Below are 23,376 nucleotides of genomic sequence, written 5' to 3' on the forward strand. Positions count from 1 at the left end.
GTCTGCCTTTTGCCATTTGTCATTCTCCATACTGGCACTTTTCCTGGGTCATGTAATGGGAAGCAGTGGTGAAAGTATTGACATGACTCTTCACTGAAAATTAATGTTGTGTTTCAATAAGAGTGGAATGCAATTAATTTCCCGCAAGCATTCTCTCTGGACGGGATGGCCTCATTGTCGTTCTCCCCTGACCTGTTTCTCCAATAAAAATTTCCAGAAGCTTGACTCGTAAGGGGGAGGAAAAAGCTGTGATTATTTTGGGAGCCAGTTTCTGTGGAAATTTTGGCTTGTACTACTGTGTGCACAAGGCTTGTACTGTAATGCTTCCTTTTAGCAGAGTGGCACGAATGAGGAACGCAGGCCAAACCCTGGATAGAGAAAGGGTTTCTGTGCCACAGTGTAACAAAAAATCCAAGAACTTGGTTGAAGCTTCTATCCTTGAGGAGAAAATAGATTATTTTTTTTAGTGGTGTTGAACCTACAAACTTAACGAAACTCAACCCAAGCAATTTGTTTTGATCCACCGTCATGGCTGTGTTCTGGAATGAATCTTAAAGTGGTAGTAGCCTGCTAAAATGTTACTTTTCCCTTCCACAGGATGTTGTTGAGCTTGATTAACTTTCAAGCTGGTAGTTTCCCAGAGACAGTGGAGTCATTGGCTTGTCTTCCTTCTCCAAGTATTTCCATTGAGTATGAATGTTAAGAAAGAAAAGCTACTCTTATTTTCCCTTGTATACTGTAGTGGGGGGGGGGGGGGGGAAGGAAATGGTGCTGGAGCACTCTATCCAGGATATAATCCTTTCTTTTGCATCTGATATCCTATTGGGATTTAATAGATCACATAAAGTTTCCAAGTAACTTGATTCTTCAGTGATTGGTAACCGTCTAGTTCAGGGGGTGGGTTATAATCAACTTTTTTTAAAAGCAACTTTTTCTTTGATTACAGCAATTTTCAGCAGTGGTCTTTTACAAACTGGACATGAAACCAGTAAGGTTTGAGGAGTTTAACTGTGCTCCTTATCCTTTGACAATGTAACAATTGCATCCTGCACTGAGTGGCTGATAATATTGTTAACGATTAGTTATCCTGGCTCAATACTGAGTTCTAAGGACTGAAATCCTCAGTAGAGAATGGGGTTCTTTTCCCATGCCTCTGGATAATTCCACAAATCAGTGATGTAATGAGTCAGGACTTGCAATTGGTGGAGTAGTGAGAGGTCTAGAAATCATGAAACTGGATTGGTTCTTGTGCCATTGGAGACATTAACAGAATTATTTGATTTTTTTTTTAAGTGGTCTTGTATTCCCTCCTACAGACCAGGTTGGAAGGGTTTTGATAGAGTAGATATGACCCGTTTTCATTGGCCCTCAACTCTTATTTGGAGTATTGTCCAGTTATGTATGTCACATTTGTTATTTTTAGCAAGGTCTGGGAAAACTAGAGCATTACTAGAAGAAGAAAATGAGTAGAGGAAGATTACCAGAATGGTACCAGGGGCAATGGACATCAGTGATACGGAAAGAACCTGTATTTTTTTTTCATCTTGGGGCAGAGAAAGTTAATGGGAGATTTAATAGCACTGTTTAAAATTGGGAGATGTTTGTATAATAAGAAATGAAGCAGTGCCAGACAGGTTAGTGAACAGAAACGTAGTTTCGGGATAATTGACTTGAATCAGGGTGGAGGGCAAGTGAGGAGTTTTTCTTTAAACAGGTTATGCTAATCTGCAAAGTCTAAAAGTAGTGAGGAAGCAACTTTTTGAGGTAATTTTTGGAAGGGAATTACATTAAGTGGGAAGGAGAAGTGAGACTAATTAGAGGTTACTTCTAAGAGCTGGCATGGCCTAACTATCTTGTGAAGCATGAACCTCGTGAGCTGCTTGGTATGAACTGGTTTAAATCAAACTTTGTCCTTCAGGGTTTGTAACTTTTTAAACTTTCTTACTAACATGCATGCAAGGCTCTTGGACTGAAGTAAGTGTGTGGTGTTCCCTCATGAACAAGATGTGAGATTTTCCTTTAGTAGTCATTCAAATATGGGCAGGTGCATTCAAGCCAGTGTCATATGATCAAAGGTAATAGTGAGCAGGCAACCGGATGACTGTCTTAATCAAGCATGCCCTTCTGCGGTACTGTAATAATAAGAACAGATGGAAAAAATCCCGAGTGTCTGCAGGGACAAATTGGAACTTGTTTGAAATTCAACAGTTTTGATATATTGGAACAATTATATGTGCAAACTGATAATTTCAAAGATTTTCACCAACATAAAATATGGAGGCTGACCTTGATATAAGGATTGTTTTGACTAATGTTGGAAATATGTGGTGATCGGTAGCAGCTGTTATGGTTGACAATACTGTGATTCACACAGCCTCCCAGTAACATTCTCATTTACTGCTGAGGTAATCGGAGATTGCTTTAGTTATTTGTCAAACTCGGTTAGAGTTGGCCACAGGCCAGCACAAATCCAAATCTATCAGCAAGTTTTAAATGATTCCATAAAATTTCTTTAATCAAACTGTAGAATCGAAACCTCAATGCCAGATGTGTAAGACTAATAAAATATCTTCTTGATACCTTTATAATAGAACAATATAAAATTTACTGGAAAGGGGATATGTTGTAAAAGATGTGGCCTTACCACAGAATTTACACTTGCTGCCAGGGTAATAATTCACCATCTGGACTCCACCCTATCTCTCACATTCCCCCCCTCCCCCCCCCCGCTCTCTCTCCCACTCACCATCCCCTCTCACCTCTTTTCTGCCTGATTCGGATCTGATGATGGCCTTTAACCTGTGCATTTATCTTTCCACAGTAGCTGCATGACCTGAGTATTTTCATTAATCCGTCTGCCCAGGTTGGCTGTTTGAATGGGAAGGTTCATTCAGCATATTTGGGCTGAAAGCACTTGAACCATTTTCGGTCTTTTGCAATCATTTGCCGATTTCCACAATTGAGGGTGGAGCCATCTCCACGAAGTTGCATATTGTGGTCTAGGGCAGTACAGTAGGGCAAGTAGTGTTACTGGGTTCAGTTTGACTTCTGATCCTGTTAGTGTGGAGTTCACCCATTTTCCACACGTTTGCATGAATTTCACTAGGATGCATTGGTTTCCTTCCATATCCCAAAGAGGTGCTGGTTGGTTAATTTGGTGGCTGTAAATTGCCTCTCGTGTACACAGGTGGTGGGATAATGGAGGAATTTCATGGGCAAATGTGAGAGGAAAGTTTGGGGGGGGGAGTGAGAGAATGGCATTGAAAGAATTGTTAATGGATCTGGGGAAAATGTATTAAAATATGTTTATTTTATTGGTATGTTTTCAATGAATGATGACACAATATTTGGGCAGATGATAAAAGCGTAGCCAGTGTCTGGATTTGGGAAACATCCTAATGAATGAGAAGTACAGGAAGGGATTTCCAGGATATATGATTTTGGTAAAGCGTGTAAGATTTTTGGTGGAAAATTATTGAGTAGTTGTGTCATGGAGGAGAAAGGCTTAAAATTAAGACAATTATAACATCAAAGCATTGCGTGGCCAGGAAGCATGGGAATGAGTGGATGGGAGTCAATATGAGCCAAGACGTGGGGTGCATGGCCTCTAGTTTGGTGAGAATAGAGCAAGAGGTTGACTAGGATTGAAATGGTCACATCGAGAGCCATCAAAGGCAGTCATCTTGCATTAATAGGGGTATACTTTAACAGGAGCTCCACAAAGTGAAGCTCTGTCACAACTGAGAAGTTTAATGATCCATATTGTAACAAATTTAGCCATCCCCAAAACATTGGTTTGTTTTATTTGTTTGAAATGCACCCCAGTTAATACTTGGAGCATCTCGACTATTTTGTTTTTATTTGGAGCAAGGTAACGGTCCTTTTTGACCCAATTACAATTAATGCACCAAACTGTACGTCTTTGGAATGTGAGGAAAACACACACTCATGGGGAGAATATACTGCTCCGACTCCTTACAGACAGCAGTGGAATTGAACTGGTCACTGCCACTTTATTAGTGTTGTGCTACAGTTCTGCCGTCGAGAACTTCAAAAGAAATTGCCTTTGTGACTGGAAATCTTTCACTTCCTGTATGCACCATCTGTTGACGCTGTGGGACGTCCCCATGATGAGTGAGACTGACCGGGCAGAGATAGGAACTCAATTGTGTACAAGGTTACTGGAAGAGATTGTTTGAGAATCGCTTCAGTTCTGTGAAAGATTGTGAGGTGAGGGCCTCAGTCGGTCAGAGTTGACAATGGGTATTGCGTCCTAGCTGTCCAGATGCGCAAGCCTGGGCAGTACGATATGGAGAGCAAGTTCAACCCCCCCCCCCCCCCCCCTCACCCCACGCATCTGAACCCAAACAAATGGCAGAGACTGAAACAGTTAGGTACCAGAAGCATTGCAGGAAGGAGACTCCAGCTCCAGATTTTCCCCTCTGGGTTTACTCATGAAGCCTTCCCCGTGAGTGAGTACAGCCACAAGGCAGCGGAGGTTTGAGATCAGAGTTTTCCTTCTCCTAGATGAGCTGCCAACTACGGCTGATGAGCCCCAACTGCCCGAAGCGACTGGTTTTAAGGCGCCAGTGATCTGCCTTTGCCCCTTCTCCGGTTCCACTAGGCTTTGTAGCTAAGCCACGTGTGAAGGCCAGGAGCTGGATTTGGTTGTCAGAGGCCATTTGAGGTGCATGCCATTGAAGCATTTAAATATCCAGTGGGAACTTGACCCTGTTACCGCCCTCGATTATAACAACCTTAAAGAATGATTAGTGCCAGTGTTATTGATGCCTGTCATTAACTGTTCTTGACTGGAGCATGGTTGGTGTTTAACATGTAGTCTGCATAGCTCTGTGATGCCTGATGGGCAAAAAACAATTGGAGGTTTTGTGAGATGAGTTAACTAATCATTTACTTGATTGTCCAGTTGTAGAATTGGGTAACACTGATATCAAAAGTTTTAATTAGATATACACGCATGGATCAGTTTTGCTATATCATCACTTTTCAAATTTTCTCAGTAAAACAACAAACATTGAATATAAAAATTGTAATTTTGGCGATTGTCTTTCCTGTGATTGAGGGAGAAGTCACTAAGGTGCCTCATTAACGATGCTTCATTCAGCATAAATTTTAGAATCAGTTTTATCCTACATCAGTCTGTAATTATTAAAGGCCCCAACATTTCAGCTGCAGCGTGCTCTTCCATTTTCTGCTAGCTTGATTTCTGACCCCGCGGCACGAATTGCCGATGGTAAAACAAGTTTTGGGACATTGGCCGCAATTGTTTGTCATTTGAGCCAAGAGCAAAGACACAAGCTCTTTGGTCCATTGTATCTGTGGAGACCATCTGGCACCCATTCACTCTAATCCCATTTTGTGTTCTTCATATTCCTATCAACTCTCTGTGGGTTCCACCATTTGCTAAAGAAACGGGTCAACACGCATAACGCTGGAAGAAGTTAGTGGGTTGGAATGTAATGTGAAGGGTTAGTTTACTAGCCAGTCGAAAGCCTAGTTCCACCATATCGGTTGTTGATTGGCCTATTTGCAGCTCTTTCCCGTAGTGTGTCACGATGCCTGTGTTCGGTTCCGGGTGCCTCAGGGGTATAAGAATATCACATGTGAAAGACTTCACTGGCTTTTCCTTTGTCTCCAGGGGCTCCCCTTCACACTGACGAGCCAGTGCTGAAGAGTTGTTGGAGGAAGTGTACTTTTATTATTCATTTACGGGATGTGGATGTCGCCAGCTAAACCAGCATTTATTGCCCATCCCTAGTTGTCCTTGAGAAGGTGGTAATGAGCTCTGTCCTTGAACTGCTGCAGTCCCGGAGGTGTAGGTACACCGACAGTGCTATTGGGGAGGGAATTCCATCATTTTGACCCAGAGACAATGAAGGAATGGCAATATGTTTCCAAGGAAGGGTGGTGAGTGACTTGGAGGGGGATTTTCAAGTGGTGGTGTTCCCAAGTATCTGCTGTTCTCATCCTTCTAGATGGTAGTGGTCGTGGGTGTGGAAGGTGCTCCCTTAGGAACTTCGTATTGTTGCAGTGCATCTTGTAGATCGTACACACTGCAGCAATTGTTCATCGATGGTGGAGGGATTGGATACTTGTGGAAGGGATACAAATCAAGTGGGCTGCCTTGTGCTGGATGGTGTCAAGCTTCTTGAGTGTTGATGGAGCTGCACTCATCCAGGCGAGCGGCGAGTATTCCATTACACTCCTGACCTGAGCCTTGTAGAAGGTGGACAGGCTTTGGGGAATCAAGAGGTGAGCTACACGCTGCAGGATTCCTAGCCTTTAACCTGCTGTGGTAGCCATGGTGCTTGTATGGCTAGACCAGTTCAGTTTCCTGTCAATGGTAACCCCCTAGGATGTTAATAGTAGGGGATTCAGTGATAGTGATGCCACCGAATGTCAAGGGATGATGGTTAGAGCCTCTTTGTTGGAGGTGGTCTTTGCCTGGCACTTGTGTGGCTTAAATATTACTTGCCAAATGTCAGCTCAAGCCTTTTTGCCCCCAGAGATAGACTGCAGGTATAGAAGGGCTCACGTGCACACTGAACTAAATATCTGTTTGTTGAATGTTTAATTCTGTAGTTTTGTAACTTGGGGAGAGTTAATGAAGTACCTGTTGAGTTTGAAGTGCTACTGAACGTAGTGCCATAGTTTTTGTAACCTGGGATAGCTTAGATGTCTGGTCAAATGTTTTAGTGTTCGTCTGTAAATAAATGGTTAATGTTCCTGCTCATAAACAGTGTCTGCTCTCACTTGCTGAACCTGCTTCTCTGTAACAGTTGGTAGCATAGACGGAGGGAAATTTTAGGTCCAAATCTTCATCTCGGCCTGAAATGTCGACTGTTCATTTCCCCCCGTAGATGCTGCCTAACCCACTGAGTTCCTCCAATGTTTTCTGTGTGCTGATATCCAGATTTCCAGCATCTGCAGACTCACTTGTGCCTAAGAGGGGCAAAAAGTGTAATTTAAAAAGTGCCAAGTAAAGTTTCAGCCTGATTTTGTTGTGGGAGGAAATCCGTGAGGTCTTGGGGAAAATGAGCAAATTGGAGTTATGAGGTAATAACTCCGCTAGTTCTCCCACTCTTACCAGATTATGTTGTCATATACTTAAGAATTGAAGAAGCACTGGAAGCTGAGTAATTACTGACTTGTCTGGTTAACGCCAATTGTGGGATGGTTACGGAAACCTGACATTAGAGAGAGCGAATAGTTTCGGTGTGAGTCAGTGCTCACTGGGATGGTACAAAGGAGTCTGGATGCTTCCAGAAAGGGTGTGATTAGTGGATAATGTTCTATCCTGCACCGGTCGGAACTGTTCTTAGATCTGGCAAGTAGTTTGTTAGATCAAAAATGGCTTGTAGAGAGGAAGGAGAAAAGATTCTGTAGTGGGATTGGAGAAAGTAAGGAATTGTGTATTAAAGTCTGCAGACAACAATGGGTTTTGTGAATGGCAGGTTTTTCTTTAAAGTTCAAATTGGGGAAGTAAATATTGGAACAGAAGCCTCTTAGCTGCTTGACTGTTCACAGATAAGTTGCAACACAAAGCCATTTAATCCATCACGTCTATGCCGACTCGCTCTCTATCAGTAACTCTCCTGTCCTGTTCATTGGCTGTTTCGATGTACTCTTGCAATTTTTTCTTCAAATGCAGCTGTCTGTAAAGGTGGGAAATCTGACTTCAAATTTTGATTGCATGTGTGCAATCTATTAAAAGCAAAATAGTTATAGGTGAACGGAATGCAAGCAATTGCCTCAAAGGGATCTGGGAGTGTTTTGTGCTGTGGAACCCTCATCAGAGTCTAGGAAACAATGGACATTTCTTTAATCGGTTTCCCACAGAGATGTATATAAAAAGATTAAAGGGGCTAATCATGAATACTTGGTTACACAAACACATCTTTGATTACCTAGAGCTCTAGGGAGAAGTGTGATCCATTTGATCTGTTTACCATTATTCCACGTGTTGGGCTGTTACAGACAGAAGAGCAATCCAGAATGAACAAATAAATAAATTATAATCAAAGTTTCATGGAAGTTTTAAAAGGTATTAAAAAGACAAACTACTGTTTAACTGAGTAACGACATTTATTTAAATGAAGTGCAGAACAAATTGGAACACTTGGTTACTGACAGGAATTTATCCAGTGTACGCGTTGGGGATAGGGAACGTGTGGAATGTGATGAGGGCAGTTCCCTCATAGATTCCTGTCATTCTGAATACTGGGCACTTCTCGACGTGAGTCAATGTCGTGATGCAATATCTGCCAGATGTGCAATGTTCCTTTTGCAAAGCTGTGTGTGCAACGTTGTGTGGGGAAATCAGATCATGCTGAACCGTTACTTGTGACCATTATTGCTCAATTTGGGGTCGCGGTCTGCGCTGCGAGGACTTGGGAGATGTATTGATCCAGAGGGCGGTATAAGGCCTTTAATCACTGGGCAGCTCCTGAGAGGAGAATGTATTTTACAGTTGAGTTTAATTACCGTAGATGTCGGATTATAAGCCGCTACTTTTTTCCCACGCTTTGAACAGCTTTGAACACTGCGGCCTTTACTACTGTGCGGCTAATGCATGATTTTTTTTCATGCCGCCAAAAACATTTTGCCTCGTAACAGTAGACCAATAAAATTGATGAGTAGTTCACAGAGGTCCAATGAAATTGTACGATAAATCAAGCGCACTTTCACAATTAAATTATTGTAAATCAGTCATTTGTACTCACCCTCATCAACATGGAAAACACTCGAAGAAAAGCATTGTGCTGCCTTTATGGCAGTTATTTAGTTTATAATATTTTCGCTTAGTAATTCATTTGTTAGTATTTTCTAGTTGAATAAAGTATCTATCTATCTATTTGTTTTCTGTACATCCCGGGATACTATGACATCACATCCGGTTTTGCCGCGTCTTGTGGGAAATACCGGTTTGCGATAGCACATTAGACCCGAGCACATTAGCCGAGCACATTAGACCCGAGCGAAAACGCTGCTTTTAAGTTAAAGGCATTTGCAATATGTATTTGTTTATGTTACCATACGGATTTAATTAAAAGTTAAAAAATCCTCACGTGTAATATCTTTCTGTGTAAATATCTCATATTACAACGTGGGACACCTGCGGCCTAAAATCCGGTGCGGCTTGTACAAGTACAAAATTGATTTTCTTTCTAAAATTAGAGCCAGCGGCTTTTAATCAGGTGCGCTCTGTAGTGCGAAATCTACGGTAGTATTTATTATTTCCCAATGAGCACTAACTGGTGCAGCAAAATGGGCATAATTGGGTGGCGTGGGCTTGTTGGACTGAAAGGGCTTGTTACCATGCAGTATCTCTACAAACAATAGAAATTTTAAAAAATACAGTGGGGATGGGTTGATGCAGTGTAATGTTATCAAAAAATCATTGATTATTGTCACTGTCTCACTCTCCTCCCCCCACCGTGTCTGCCTGCTCATGGTTCTCTGGCTCGGAAGAACAAATTACCGTAAGCAAGAGCAGGCTGTCATTGTACCTGCTTCTCCATTAAACAAGATCATGACTGACCTCTTGCCCTAGCTTGGCATTTGTGTATAACCATACCCCTTAATTTCCCGTGGATCGAAAATCGATTGAATTGTCCTTAAACGTTGCTGGTGCTTCTCCACCCTCTGAGGTGGGGAATTTTCCAAGGATTCTTTGAAATCAGACCTGGAGAGGGTCAGTAACTTTAAATTCCTGAGTGTCATTATCTCAGAAGACCTGTCCTAGACCCGTCTTTCAAATATATTTGTGAAGAAAACACAACAGCACCTCTACTTCTTCTTGGCATGACATCAAAAAACTTCGACAAACTTCTATAGATGTGTGGTGGAGAGTGTGTTGACTGGCTGCATCATGGCCTGGTATGGTAACACCAATGCCTTTGAACAGAAAATCCTGCAAAAGGTCGTGGATTCGGCCCAGTATTTCACAGTAAAGCCCTTCCAATCATTGAGCACATCTATATGAAATGTTGTCATAGAAGGGTAGCATCCATCATCAAAGATCCTCACCACCCAGGCCATGCTCTTTTCTCGCTGCTGCCATTAGGTAGAAGGTACAGGTGCCTCAGGACTCACACCACTGGGCTCAAGAACAGTTACTACCCCTCAACCTTGAACAAAAGGCATAACTACACTCACCTGCTGAGATGTTCCCACAACCAATGATCTCACTTTAAGGACTCTTCATTTAGTTATTTCACGTTCTCATTATTTGCTGCTATTTGTTTATATTTGCATTTTTTAAAAAAGAATCTCAGGGTTTTACGTGGTGACATATATGTACTCTGATAATAAAATTTACTTTGAACTTTGAATTGCCACCCTTCAGCAAATGAAACTTTTTTTTTATCAGCTCTCAGTAGTCGGTCTGTTTTGAGACCCTGAGTACCTCCCCTTACACAGCCCCAGTTGTAGGCACACCAGCCAGGGGAAACATCAGCTCTGCATTTAACTTGTCCATAAGTAGCATGGTACCATGGTGGTTAGCGTGACACTATTACAGCTTGGGGCATTGGAGTGTAGTGCTCAATTCTGATGTCATCTGGAATGCGTGGGTTTTCTCCAAGTGCTCAGGTTTCCTCCCAGTAGGCTAATTGGTCATTGTAAATTGTCACGTGATTAGACCAAGATTGAATTGGGGTTTGCGGGGCAGCGGTACATCTCGAAAGGCCTATTCTGCACTGTATCTCAATAAATAACTATTCAGTGAGATTACCCTCGTTCCAGTTCAATAGCTCCTTGGCTCAGCTCAGGTCAATCCCTCATTTTAGTCTCTCATATTGGCTTGCTTCATCCCTCCCAACATTTCTAGCTGTTCTTTCAGCTGAGTGAAGCTTTGTTTCTGGAATCCCCCCTTCAAAGAGTTCTTTAAACCACTCCTTCAGAACTACTTCTGAAAGTTTTCGATTGCCTCGTTCCAACGTGCCTCCATACTACATTGCAGAGCAATTCTCCAGTGGCACCAACGTTCCCTCTTTAACTGCATGGATCAAACATTGCTCTGAGCAGGAAATTTTTACGCAGCCAGGAAACTGCAAGACACTTACTTATCTACTGAGATACAGTACAGAATAAGCCCTTCGAGCCACTCACAATCCCCTAACTTAATCCTAGTCTAATCATGGGAAAATTTACAATAACCAATTAAGCCACCAACTGGTATGTCTTTGGTCTGTGGGAGGAAGCCCATGTGGTCACAGGGAGAACATACTAACTCTTTACAGGCAGTGGTGGGAATTGAACCTGGGCTGCCTGTTCTGTAAAGTATTATGTTACTATGCTACTGTGATTTGTAATGTATATGCTATGAATATTTAGTATGAAAATTGAAAAATCTCACATTTATCGAAGAATGCAATGAAATACAGTACAAAGAAAACAATTCACATTTCGTAAATGTTTCATTGTCTGACGGCTTTGGCGTTCAGCGGACCGGTGGCTTATTAACAATGAGCTACTGGCTTCCATTCTGTGTTAATTGTTACAGTTTGTAACCGTGTTATAACTTGAAACACTAACAATGTCAATGCGTTGAACCTCTAAAATGTTTCAAAGTAAAAGTTGTGGCACGTTTATTATTTAGAACATTTGTGTTAATGAATATAATTCATAATTACAGGGTATTTCGCATTTATATTAACATGGATTTCAAATTTGTATTAGCGTAATTTCAAAATTATACTAACATTGTATAAAAGAAAATTCCAGCTGCGTGGCTTTAAAGGTTACGTGTGTGGGAGCATTTCAGTTATTACGCAGCCGTGCAGCTGCACAGTTTAGAGGGAACAGTGAGTGGCATGCTTAATTGTGTAATTTTGAGATTTAAGTATTTCTTACACCATTCCCTCCCCACCCTTAATCTCCCCATATCTGCGGATGGAGATAATTAATATCTTGTTTTACAAACCCACTGACTCCCTCTCCCTCTCCCTCTGCCCCCATCGTGACTATACTGTTTCCTCTCCTGTCACATGTTCTTTTTATATAAATGCTATTATTCCCTTCTCTCAGTTCCTCAACATCTGGACTTAGGATGAGGCTTTCCATTCCAGAACATTGTAGGTGTCCTTTTTCTTCAAGAAATAGTGTTTCCCCTTCCTTCCATCACTATAAATGTTGCCCTCACCTGCATTTCCTTCATTTCCCGCAGGTCTGCCCTAAACCTGTTAATTCCACCCCCCCCCCCATGTAACAGCAATAGCATTGCCCGTGTCCCCACTTACAAGCCTCAATATCTGAAAATTTATTTTCCACAACTTCTATCATCTCCAGTGGTATCCCACCACCATGATAACTTCCCCTTTCCTCCTCCCTCTGCTTTTTGCAGGGCTCGCTCTCACTGTGACTCCCTTGTCCACTTACCGCTCCCCACTAATCTCCCTCCCAGCGCTTATCCCTGCAAACAGGACAAATGCTATACCTGTCCCCTCACCACCATTCAGGATCTGAAGCAGTCATTCCATCTGTGAGTCTTTCAGAGTCGTCTACTGTATGCGGTTATCACGGTGAGGTCTCATCAACATCGATGTAGGTTGAAGAACTGCTGTCCACCACAGCAGCCAGGATTTCCCAGTGGCCATCCACTTAGGTTCGACTTCTCATTCGCACTCTGACATGTCCGGCCATGGCTGGCTCGACTGCCATATTGGAGGAGCACCATTCCATTCCTTCTGGTGGTCTCCAAGCCGAAGGCATGGACACCAATTTCCGTAACTTCTAATCACAGCTTCACCTTCCCCTCCCCAGCCCTCATAATCTGCCTATCACCTCCCTCTGATTCCCCATCACCTTACCTTTAGTCGACTGTCTACGGTCTTGTCCAATCAAATTGCTCCTTTACCCTTTACCTCTTCAGTCTATCACCACCCAGGTTCTCACGTCATTTCCTTACATCCCTCCCCTCCACCAACTCACCTTCTCCTACCCCCTCCGCCCATCACTGACCTTTTTCTGGCTTCTATCCCTTCTTTTCCAGTTCTGATGAGGGATCTCCCCCCCCCCTCAAAATATCAGCTGTTTATTTCCCTCCACAGATGCTGCCTGACTTGCTGAGTTGTTCCAGAATTTTGCAAATGTTGCTATTGATTTGAATTTATCATTGAAGCCCTTTTAGGGTAGACTGGCTGTTGTGGGGTGATCAGGGTAAATGATTAGTGGTTGTCCTTGCCCTTTCCCTTGTCAAAGAACATAGGGCATGACAGCACAGTACAGGCCCTTCGGCCCACGATGTTGTGCCGACCTTTTAAACTACTCTAGGTAAATCCAACCCTTCCCTCTTACCTTTTCCTCTTATCTAACATGCCTCTATTGAGTTACCTCTCGTCGTCTTCACTCTTAAAAAAAATTCAACACCATCATCCTTTCAAAGCTAATTAGTAAACACCAAGGTCTAGGCCTTAATTCCTCCTTGTAGAGCTGGATCCTCAATTTCCTCATTTGCAGACTCCAGTTATTTCAAATTAGCAACAACATCTCCTCCACAATCTCCATCAGCATAGGTGCACCACAAGGCTGTGTGCTTAGCCCCCTGTTCTACTCACTTTATGCTTACGACTGTGAGGCTAAGAACAGCTACAATATTATATTTAAGTTTGTTGATGACATCACTGCTGTTGGCTGAATCAGAAGTGGTGACATACAGGAGTGAGATCGATAATCTGGCTGAGTGGCTCATTCAGCATCAGCAAAACCAGAAGCTAATTATTGGCTACAGGCGGAGGAAACCAGTGATCCATGAGCCAGTCCTCAAGGGATCAGAAATGGGTCAGTAACTTCACGCACATCTGCTCTCACCCCATCCTCCCGCCACCCTACTAGGGATAGGGTTCCCCTTGTCCTCACCTACCACCCCACCAGCCTCCGGGTCCAACCTATAATTCTCCGTAACTTCCGCCACCTCCAACGGGATCCCACCACCAAACACATCTTTCCCTCCCCCCCCCCCCCCCCCCCCCCGCTTTCCACAGGGGTTGCTCCCTACGCGACTCCTTTGTCCATTCGTCCCCCCCATTCCTTCCCACCGATCTCCCTCCTGGCACTTATCCTTGTAAGTGCTACACCTGCCCTTACACTTCCTCCCTCACCACCATTCAGGGCCCCAGACAGTCCTTCCAGGTGAGGCGACACTTCACCTGTGAGTCGGCTGGTGTGATATACTGCATCCAGTGCTCCCGATGCGGCCTTCTATATATCGGTGAGACCCGACGCAGACTGGGAGACCATTTTGCTGAACACCTATGCTCTGTCCACCAGAAAGAGCAAGATCTCCCAGTGGCCACATATTTTTAAGTCAAGTCACTTTTATTGTCATTTCGACCATAACTGCTGGTACAGTACACAGTAAAAATGAGACAACGTTTTTCAGGACCATGGTGTTACATGACACAGTACAAAAACTAGACAGAACTACGTAAAGAAAAAACAACACAGATAAAGCTACACTAGACTACAGACCTACACTGGACTGCATAAAGTGCACAAAAACAGTGCAAGCATTACAATAAATAATAAACAGGACAATAGGGCAAGGCGTCAGTCCAGGCTTCGGGTATTGAGGAGTCTGATAGCTTGAGGGAAGAAACTGTTACATAGTCTGGTCGTGAGAGCCTGAATGCTTCGGTGCCTTTTCCCAGACGGCAGGAGGGAGAAGAGATTGTATGAGGGGTGCATGGGGTCCTTCATAATGCTGTTTCCTTTGCGGATGCAGCGTGTAGTGTAAATGTCCGTGATGGCGGGAAGAGAGACCCCAATGATCTTCTGAGCTGACCTCACTATCCGCTGCAGGGTCTTGCGATCCAAGTTGGGGCAATTTCCGAACCAGGCAGTGATGCAGCTGCTCAGGATGCTCTCAATACAACCCCTGTAGAATGTGATGAGGGTGGCAGGGTAGGAGATGGACTTTCCTCAGCCTTCACAGAAAGTAGAGATGCTGCTGGGCTTTCTTTGCTATGGAGCTGGTGTTGAGGGACCAGGTGAGATTCTCCGTCAGGTAAACGCCAAGAAACTTGGTGCTCTCTACGATCCTTACCGAGGAGCCGTCGATGTTCAGCGGGGAGTGGTCTTCCTGAAGTCAACAACCAACTCTTTTGTTCACATTCAGAGACATGTTGTTGGCTCTGCACCAGTCTGTTAGTCATTGCACCTCCTCTCTGTAAGCAGACTCGTCGTTCTTGCTGATAACACCCACCACGGTCGCGTCATCGGCGAACTTGATGATATGGTTTGAGCTGTGTGTTGCAGCACAGTTGTGGGTCAGCAGAGTGAACAGCAGTGGACTGAGTACCCAGCCCTGGGGAGCCCCCGTGCTCAGTGTAATGGTGTTAGATGCTGCTCCTGATCCGGACTGACTGAGGTCTCCAAAGTCAGGAAGTCTAGGATCCAGTTGCAGAGGGAGGTGTTCAGGCCCAATAGGCTCAGCTTTCCAATCAGTTTCTGAGGGATGATGGAATTTTAATTCCACGTCCCATTCCCATTCTAGTATGTCGTCCATGGCCTCCTCTACCGTCAAGGTGAGGCCACACTCGGGTTGGAGGAACAACACCTTATATTCCGTCTGGGTAACCTCCAACCTGATGGCATGAACATTGATTTCTCTAACTTCCGTTAATAACCCTCCTCCCCTTCTTACCCCATCACTTATTTATTTATTATTCTCCCCCCCCCCATTTTTCTTTTCTCTCTTGTTTTCTCTCTCTGCCCCTCTCACAATAACTCCTTGCCTGTTCTCCATCTCCCTCTGGTACTCCCCTCCCCCTTTCTTTCTCCCTAGGCCTCCTGTCCCATGATCCTTTCCCTTCTCTAGCTCTGTATCCCTTTTGCCAATCAACTTTCCAGCTCTTAGCTTCATCCCTCCCCCTCTTTTCTTCTATTGTTTTGGATCTCCCCCTCCCCCTCCCACTTTCAAATCTCTTACTATCTTTTCTTTCAGTTAGTCCTGACGAAGGGCCTCAGCCCAAAACGTCGACAGTGCTTCTTCCTATAGATGCTGCCTGGCCTGCTGCGTTCCACCAGCATTTTGTGTGTGTTGCTTGAATTTCCAGTATTTGCACATTTCCTTGTGTTTGCGTTTTTAAAGTAACTTCAAATTCCTCGGCATTATCATTTCAAAGTTCTGAGTCCGGCAGATAATTCCCATTTACAAAGAAGGCAAAGCAGCATCTCTGCTTTCTTAGAAGTTTGTGAAGATTTGGCATGTCATCTAAAGCTTTTGACAAATCTCTTTAGCTGCACACTGGAGAGTATACTGAATGGTTGCATCATGGCCTGGTATGGAAACACCAATGTCCTTGGACAAAAAAGCCTTAAAGTGGGAGTTGATACAGCCCAATCCATCACAGGTAAAGCCCTCCCCACTTTTGAGTACATCTACATGGAGCACTGTCGCAGGCCACGACTACTTCTTGATGCTGACACTAGGAAGAAGGCACAGGAGCCTTGGGTCCAATATCACCAGGTTCAGGAATAGTTATTAACCCCCAACCATCAGGCTCCTGAACTTCACTCAACCTAACATTTGAGCTGATTCCACAAAGTTCGAAGTACTTTGGTTATCAGCGTATACATTATACATTCTTGAGATTCATTTCCTTACAGGCCACCATAAAATAACCCATTATTTTAAAAAAAAGACCACAAATACCTAATGTACAGAGAGAGGAATGAAAAAATCAAATCCTGCAAACAGTAAAGGTAAGCAGAAGTCATTTAGAAAGAGCCTTCGGACACAGGGCCCGGTGCAGCTGGAGCAGGCCTGTAGCCTCAACCTCAGTGCAGTGAAGAACGGAGTAAACGTCACGGAGCAGTAGCCAGAACAGGCCCGACCCTCGACTCTTGTCCCAACACTCTGCCTTTCAATGCATCTGGGTGGCGTTTAAATCATCAAAACATTCCTTGCTCTAAGACCTGTTGTATTGGGCCTGGACCCTGCTGCCATGTTCTGGCCTGTACCTGACCTTTCCAAGTTGGCCCAGCACTTGGATCGATCAAACGTTGCAATCAGTTTAAGTGAGCATGCTTTGAATCTGCTCCGCTCCGTCGAATGAGCCTCAACTTCGTTCCCACATGTATGTTTCAACCCTCGACTCTGCCTCACCTTTGCTCGTCTCTTCATTGTTTGCAGTGATCATTTACCATAACTTTTTACAGCAAGTGTTACTCTTAAAGTATTTTGGTTGTATTTCTTGTTTTGGCAGTAATTTGTCGCTCGTCCTCAGTAGCACCATCTTAATCCAGAAGCAACCTATGAACTCACATTCAAGGACGCTACTGTTTATTTATTACTTATTTATCTATTATTATTTTGTTTTGTTTTTCTTTTGGTATTTGCAAAATTTGTTGTCTTTTGCGCACTGGTTGTTTATTTTTTTTGTCGTTTCTTTTCATTGAATTTACTTTCCTCTGGATTAATATGAATGCCCACAAGAAAGTGAATCCTAGTGTTATATAGTGACATATATGTACTTTGATAATAAATTTGCTTTGACTCTTGAAAAGCCCTGGCTCCTTCAACCTACCCTTGTTTGATGTGTTCTTCAATCCAGGCAGAATCCTGTAACTCTCCTCTGTGCACTCTACAGATTCCACACCCTTCCTACAAGGATGTGTTCTTTAAAAAAAAAGAAAACTAGGGAATAAAATAATGTGCCTCTATCTGCTCGTGGTAATAAGTAGCACAATCTCTACCTAAATTGGCCAGCGGACTCCTCCTTTGAGAAGACTCTTGGTACAACAGTACAACAACAGAGACTCCCAGTGCAGTATCTTGCCCACCCCACCCACATCGCAGTGGTACTGGGACAGAGTGGTACTTCATTACTGTGTGTCCAAAGATTTGGGAGGTGGAGCAGAATGTTTAATTGCTGTGACAGGCTGCTTACTTAAACATACACATACACAGGATACTGAAAGGAAGGAGTGTTTCTTTCCTGTCAAGTTATGGAGGGGAAAAACAAATATTTAATGTTAACATGAAACATATGGATTCATTTGGAAATAAAATAGATGGACTCCCTGCTGCTTGTGACATTCTGTGAAGGCAAAATACAAGTGTTTTTTTCTTTTCTGGCCTTTTGAAGTCTTTATTTTTCTCCGCTTCAGTAAGATGTGTTATTTTTAACATGTGTAAAAGCTCTGTGCGGAATTTTCCATAGGCAAGGCAGCTAAAATGAGGTGTTTGTGTGTCTTTTCCTCCTCCCACTGAACTGTGCACTATTCTTGATCTCCAGGAGGCAGGAGATTTCTGGGTGTGTGTGCTTACACCAAACCTCGAGGGCTGTGAGAAGAGCACAAATCTCAGAGAGAGAGAGAGAGATCACAGGGAAAGCAAACAGTTTCAATTGTCAGTGCAGTCTGCACAGTATTGTAACTTAAAAATGTATGAAGCCTGAATAGCATTGGTTCTAAGATTTCTCCTAGTTACCAACAATTGATAAGATATTTTAGTATGTGATAGCTGAGTTACCCACCTTTTACTGATGGGTAAAAGGAGTTATTTTTGTGTTTAGTCAAGAATTTATATTTTCAGAGGATAATGCACAGCAGAGGCAGGCTGGCAGAGGTCCACTGTTTTGAAGGTGTGTTGTTATAAGTTCCATCTTCATATATACTTTAGTGGAAAAAGTCAGCAATGACTTTATATTTCAGCCTCCTAGAGATGAGCATAAATGGACATTCTTTATAACAATTCAATGACCAAAGCTGAGGTGTTCTTTGTTCTCAATGAAAGCTTAAGACAAAAATAAACTGCAGCAGCTCTACATCTGGAATAAAAACAAAATACTGAAAATATTCCACAGATCTCAAGATTGTTCAATGTCATTTTGATTACACGAGTGTAAGGGAGAATAAATAATTGTTACTCTGGTTCAAATGCAGCACAAAATAAAACAATAAGATAACACACTAATAATAAAAAGGCAATAAATATAACTACATTTGATAGATTGTATTTAATGTCCATAAAGCGAAGCTAGGCACAGGAGTGAATGGGATCCTTCATAAAGTGACACCCTTTTCAGGCACCTTTCTTTCTTTATGCCCTTGATGGTGGGTGGGCTGGTGCCAGTGATGCTTTGGGCAGTTTTTGATGACCTGTTGTACAGCCTTCCTACGTACTACAGTGCAGTTTCCATACCAAACAGTGAGGTAACTTGTTAGGATGCTCTCTCCTGCAAATCTGTAGAATTATGTGGGTATGGATGTGCAAATGCTAGCGCTCTCTCCTTAGAAAGTGGCTGGCTGGTGATGTAGTGGCCAGACTTTGGAACGAAGACTCCCGAGTTCGAATCCAGCCGGCTCCCTTGCACGCTTTCCATCTGTGCTGGGTTGAGCGTTGAGCTAGCAACTCGGCCTCGTGAAAACAAAAAAAGCCGTCATGATGGTGTCCTGATGACCCCACTCGGGGTTGAGGGCTTTCTTCTTCTTCTTAGAAAGTAGAGGCATTGGTGAGCTTTCTTGACTGTGTAGGATATATTCTGAAAGCAAGAGATGTGTGTGATGTGAACTTCCAGGAGTTTGAAACTTCTCAGTTTCCTCTGCCATGCCCCTGATATAAAGAGGGGTGTGAGTGCTGCGAGTTCTTCTGAAGTCAATAACCATCGTCTTTGTCTTGTGGACATCAAGGAAGAGGTTATTTGCCTGGCACCGCGCCGTGAGCTATTTCACCTTTTTTAGGCCATCTCATTGGTGATGAGCCCCACCACTGTCATGTCATTGGCGAACTGGTGTGCAGTCGTCTGAGAGCGGAGTATACAACAACGGGCCCAGCACTCAGATCAGCAGACAGTTCAATAGAACTTAGGCAGTTCTATAGTCCAGTTCACTCCAGTAGCAAACTAATTAGATGAAGTGCAGTATTTGAGATTGAAAATATTGTGTGTGGTGATGCAATCTTGCTTGATACGAATCTGTACTGAAACTTTTGTGGACCTGCCTAGTTGGCATGCAGTTTTGCAGCGGACATGTAATTGAGCCATGTCTTTGCATCATGGAAATTTAAGAATCTTCCACCGTCCCTCATGATTGAGACACTTGCGGGCTCTCCACCCCCATCCCCCCAGCTCATCCTTGGGTGCACTATTTGTTAATGCAACCAATGTATTTCACTATGTTTCAATGTAGATGAGGTAAAATAAATCTTAGTCTTGGAAAGGCTTTTGAAGTAAAAAAAAATCTCTTTTGCTATCTGGATTTCCTTTGAATATGACATGTGGTGAAGATCATATCCATATTGATTCCAGATGGATGGATTCCTCATGGTGATTTCAGAAACAAGTCTTTAGACTTAGGGAGGCAGTTGCTGGGGAGGCCCCTAGCTTATGCTTTGAGGCACACTGCCGAGAGACTCTCCTACTTACTGCAGTGGTGTTTGTCTCTCTTGTTGAATTCATCAATCTGGTATCACTGAAGTTCCCTGCTATGCACTCCTCCTTTAAGGTGAGGTGGATCAACTGTAAGTTTGTAATTGGTTTTTCCAAGTTTTAGAACTTTTCAATGGTGATACCATCTGTTCCTGAGACAGTTTTCTGTTGCCATATCACCTTAGTAACCTCTTGGGTTGCTAGCAAGGCAGGATGGGATAGTTAACGTGGGATGGCCACGTTTTGAGGAATTTTTTTTTTAGAGTGCCTCTTCCAGCACTTGCAAGCAGTTCTCATCCATGCATGAAAGGGTGGGGGAGGGGAAGTGGGATGGGATGTGTTTATGGGTATTTGAATCATAGATGTGTGCGTGTCTAGGTTATCAACAAGTTGCAGAGCCTCCTGCCTTTTCTTCCAGCCACCTGTTCTGTGGTCAGAGGTTTTCTGTTGGACGTTGGCTTTGGGCTCCTGTTGAGCAGTTCCTTTTTCTCTCCCCTCAGTGGTGAGGTGAAGTTTCTAATTCAAGAACAGCTTGCGTTCTTAGTTTCTAGATGTCCTGGTCATCCACATCTGGGTGTAATGTTTATTACATTGACAAAAGTGTAGCTTTCTTTTTAAGGATTCACTGGTCATGCAAGCCTTATTTTTTTCAACTAATGGTGGACTTGCAGTAGTATTAGTAGAGACCCTGCAGTGGATCCAGTTGTTTTGTAAAGATGGATTGGGCTTAAGCTTGACTAGATCGTAGGTATGACACTGCAGAATTTGGCATTAGATTAATGTTAAAAGATATTGTTCACTGTACTTTATTTTCATTTTGAAGATCTTGAAGTCCATTGTTAGTAAGAGGGCTAAAATTTTTGAAACTATGTGCTACTTAAGATGGAGCGTGTATTCACATTAGTAAAAGGCTAAATGAAGATTTCATGCCAATGCACGTATCTTTATAATAAGACCATATGACATAAGACCAGAATTGGGCTTTTTGGCTATTCGAGTTTGCTCCACCATTCCATCATTTGCTAATTTATTATCCTCCTCCATCCCATTCTCCTGTCTTCTTCCTATAACCTTTAACACCCTGACTAATCAAGAACCTATCAACCTCCTCTTTAAGTATACTCCACAACTTGGCCTTCGCAGCTGTCTGTGGCAATGAATTCCATGGATTCACTACCCTCTGGCTACAGAAATTCCTTCTCATCTGTTCTAAATGTACGTTGCTCTATTCTGAGACGGTGCCCTCTGGTCCTATACTCAGGAAATATCCTCTGTATGTCCACTCTATCCAGGCCTTTCAATATTCAATAGGTTTCAATTACATTTGCCCCACCCCCATTCTTCTAAACTCCAGCAAGTACAGGCCCAGAGCCATCAAATGCTCCTCATACATTAACCCTTTCATTCCTAGAATAATTCTTGTGAACCTCCTCTGGACCTTCTCCAAAACCAGCACATCTTTTCTTAGATAGGGGCCCTAAATGCTCATGATATTCCAGGTGCAGTCTGACAATGCCTTTATAAAACCTCAGCATTACATCCTTGCTCTTATATTCTCATCATCCCGAAGTGTATTTGTCTTCCTTACCACTGACTCAATTGGCAAGTTAACCTTTAGGGATTCCTGCATAAGGACCCCAAATCCCTTTTGCACCTCTGATTTCTGAATTTTCTCCCCATTTAGAAAATAATCTGTGCCTTTATTCCTTCTACCAAGTTGCATGACCATACAATTCCCTACATTATATTCCATCTACCACTTCTTTGCCCATTCTTCTAATCTGTCTGCTTCTGTACACTTCCTGCTTCCTCAATATTACCTGCCCCTTCACCTGTCTTCATATCATCTGCAAACTTGGCCTCAAAGCAATCAATTCTGTCATCCAAATCATTGACATATACTTTGAAAAGAAGTGGTCCCAACGCTGATCCCTGTGGAACACTACTCACTGGCAGCCAACCAGAAAAAAAACCTTTATTCCCACTCTTTACCTCCTGCAAATTAGCCAATCTTCTATCTTTCCTGTAATAGTATGGTCTCCCATCTTTTTAAGCAACCTTGTGTGCAACACCTTGTCAAAGGACAAGGAAGTAAACACATCCATTGACTCTCTTGTCTATCCTGCCTGTTGTTTTATCAAAGAATTCCCACAGATTTGTCAGGCAAGATTTGTCCTTAAGGAAACCAGGCTAACTATTTTATCATGTGCCTTCAAGTACCCTGAACCCTCATCCTTACTAATGGATTCCAACATCTGACCAACCACTGAGGTCAGGCTAAATGACCTATAATTTCCTTTCTTCTGCTTCCCTCCCTTCTTAAATAGTGGAGTGACGCTTACAATTTTGCTGTCCTCTGGAACACTCTCAGAACCTAGTGATCTCCCAAATCATTACTAATGCCTCCATAATCTCTTCAGCTACCTCTTTATGAACACTTGAGTGTAGTCCATCTGGTCTGGGTGACCTATCTACCTCAAGACATTTCAGCTCCCCAAGCATCATCTTAGTATTAGCAGCTACACTCTGACACTCTTGAATTTCTGCCATACTGTCAAGTGTTTTCCCACAGTGAAGTCTAGCACAAAATACACATGTTTATCTGCCATTTCTTTATCCTCCATTACTTCTCATCCAGCATCATTTTTCAGCAGTCCGATATCCTCTTTTACTTTATATATCTGAAAAAAACTTTTAAGTATCCTCTTTAATATTTTTGGCTAGCTTTTCTTCATCTTGCATTTTTTTCTTCCCTCGTGGCTGTTTTTTAGTTTCTTTCTGTTGGCTTTTTTTTTTAAAGTGCGCCTCCCAGTACTCTAACTTCCCACTAATTATTACTCTATTATATGTCCTCTCTTTTCCTTTTATACTGTCTTTGACTTCCCTTGTCAATTACAGTTTTGTAGCATCCTGCCTTTTAGAGTACTTCATCTTTGGGATGAATCTATCCTGAGCCTTCCGAGTTTCTCCCCCTCCCAGA

The 23,376-nt window shown here is 42.9% G+C and overlaps 1 protein-coding gene across 1 annotated transcript in view; it reads left to right on the forward strand.

Annotated features, from left to right (window-relative positions):
• Positions 1 to 23,376, forward strand: part of serinc5 (serine incorporator 5) — an 88,981-nt gene that overhangs the window by 16,301 nt on the left and 49,304 nt on the right. The gene's annotated exons all lie outside the window — the stretch shown is intronic.

The sequence above is a fragment of the Hemitrygon akajei genome, chromosome 6, assembly GCF_048418815.1.
Source record: "Hemitrygon akajei chromosome 6, sHemAka1.3, whole genome shotgun sequence".
Taxonomy (NCBI): Eukaryota; Metazoa; Chordata; class Chondrichthyes; order Myliobatiformes; family Dasyatidae; genus Hemitrygon; species Hemitrygon akajei.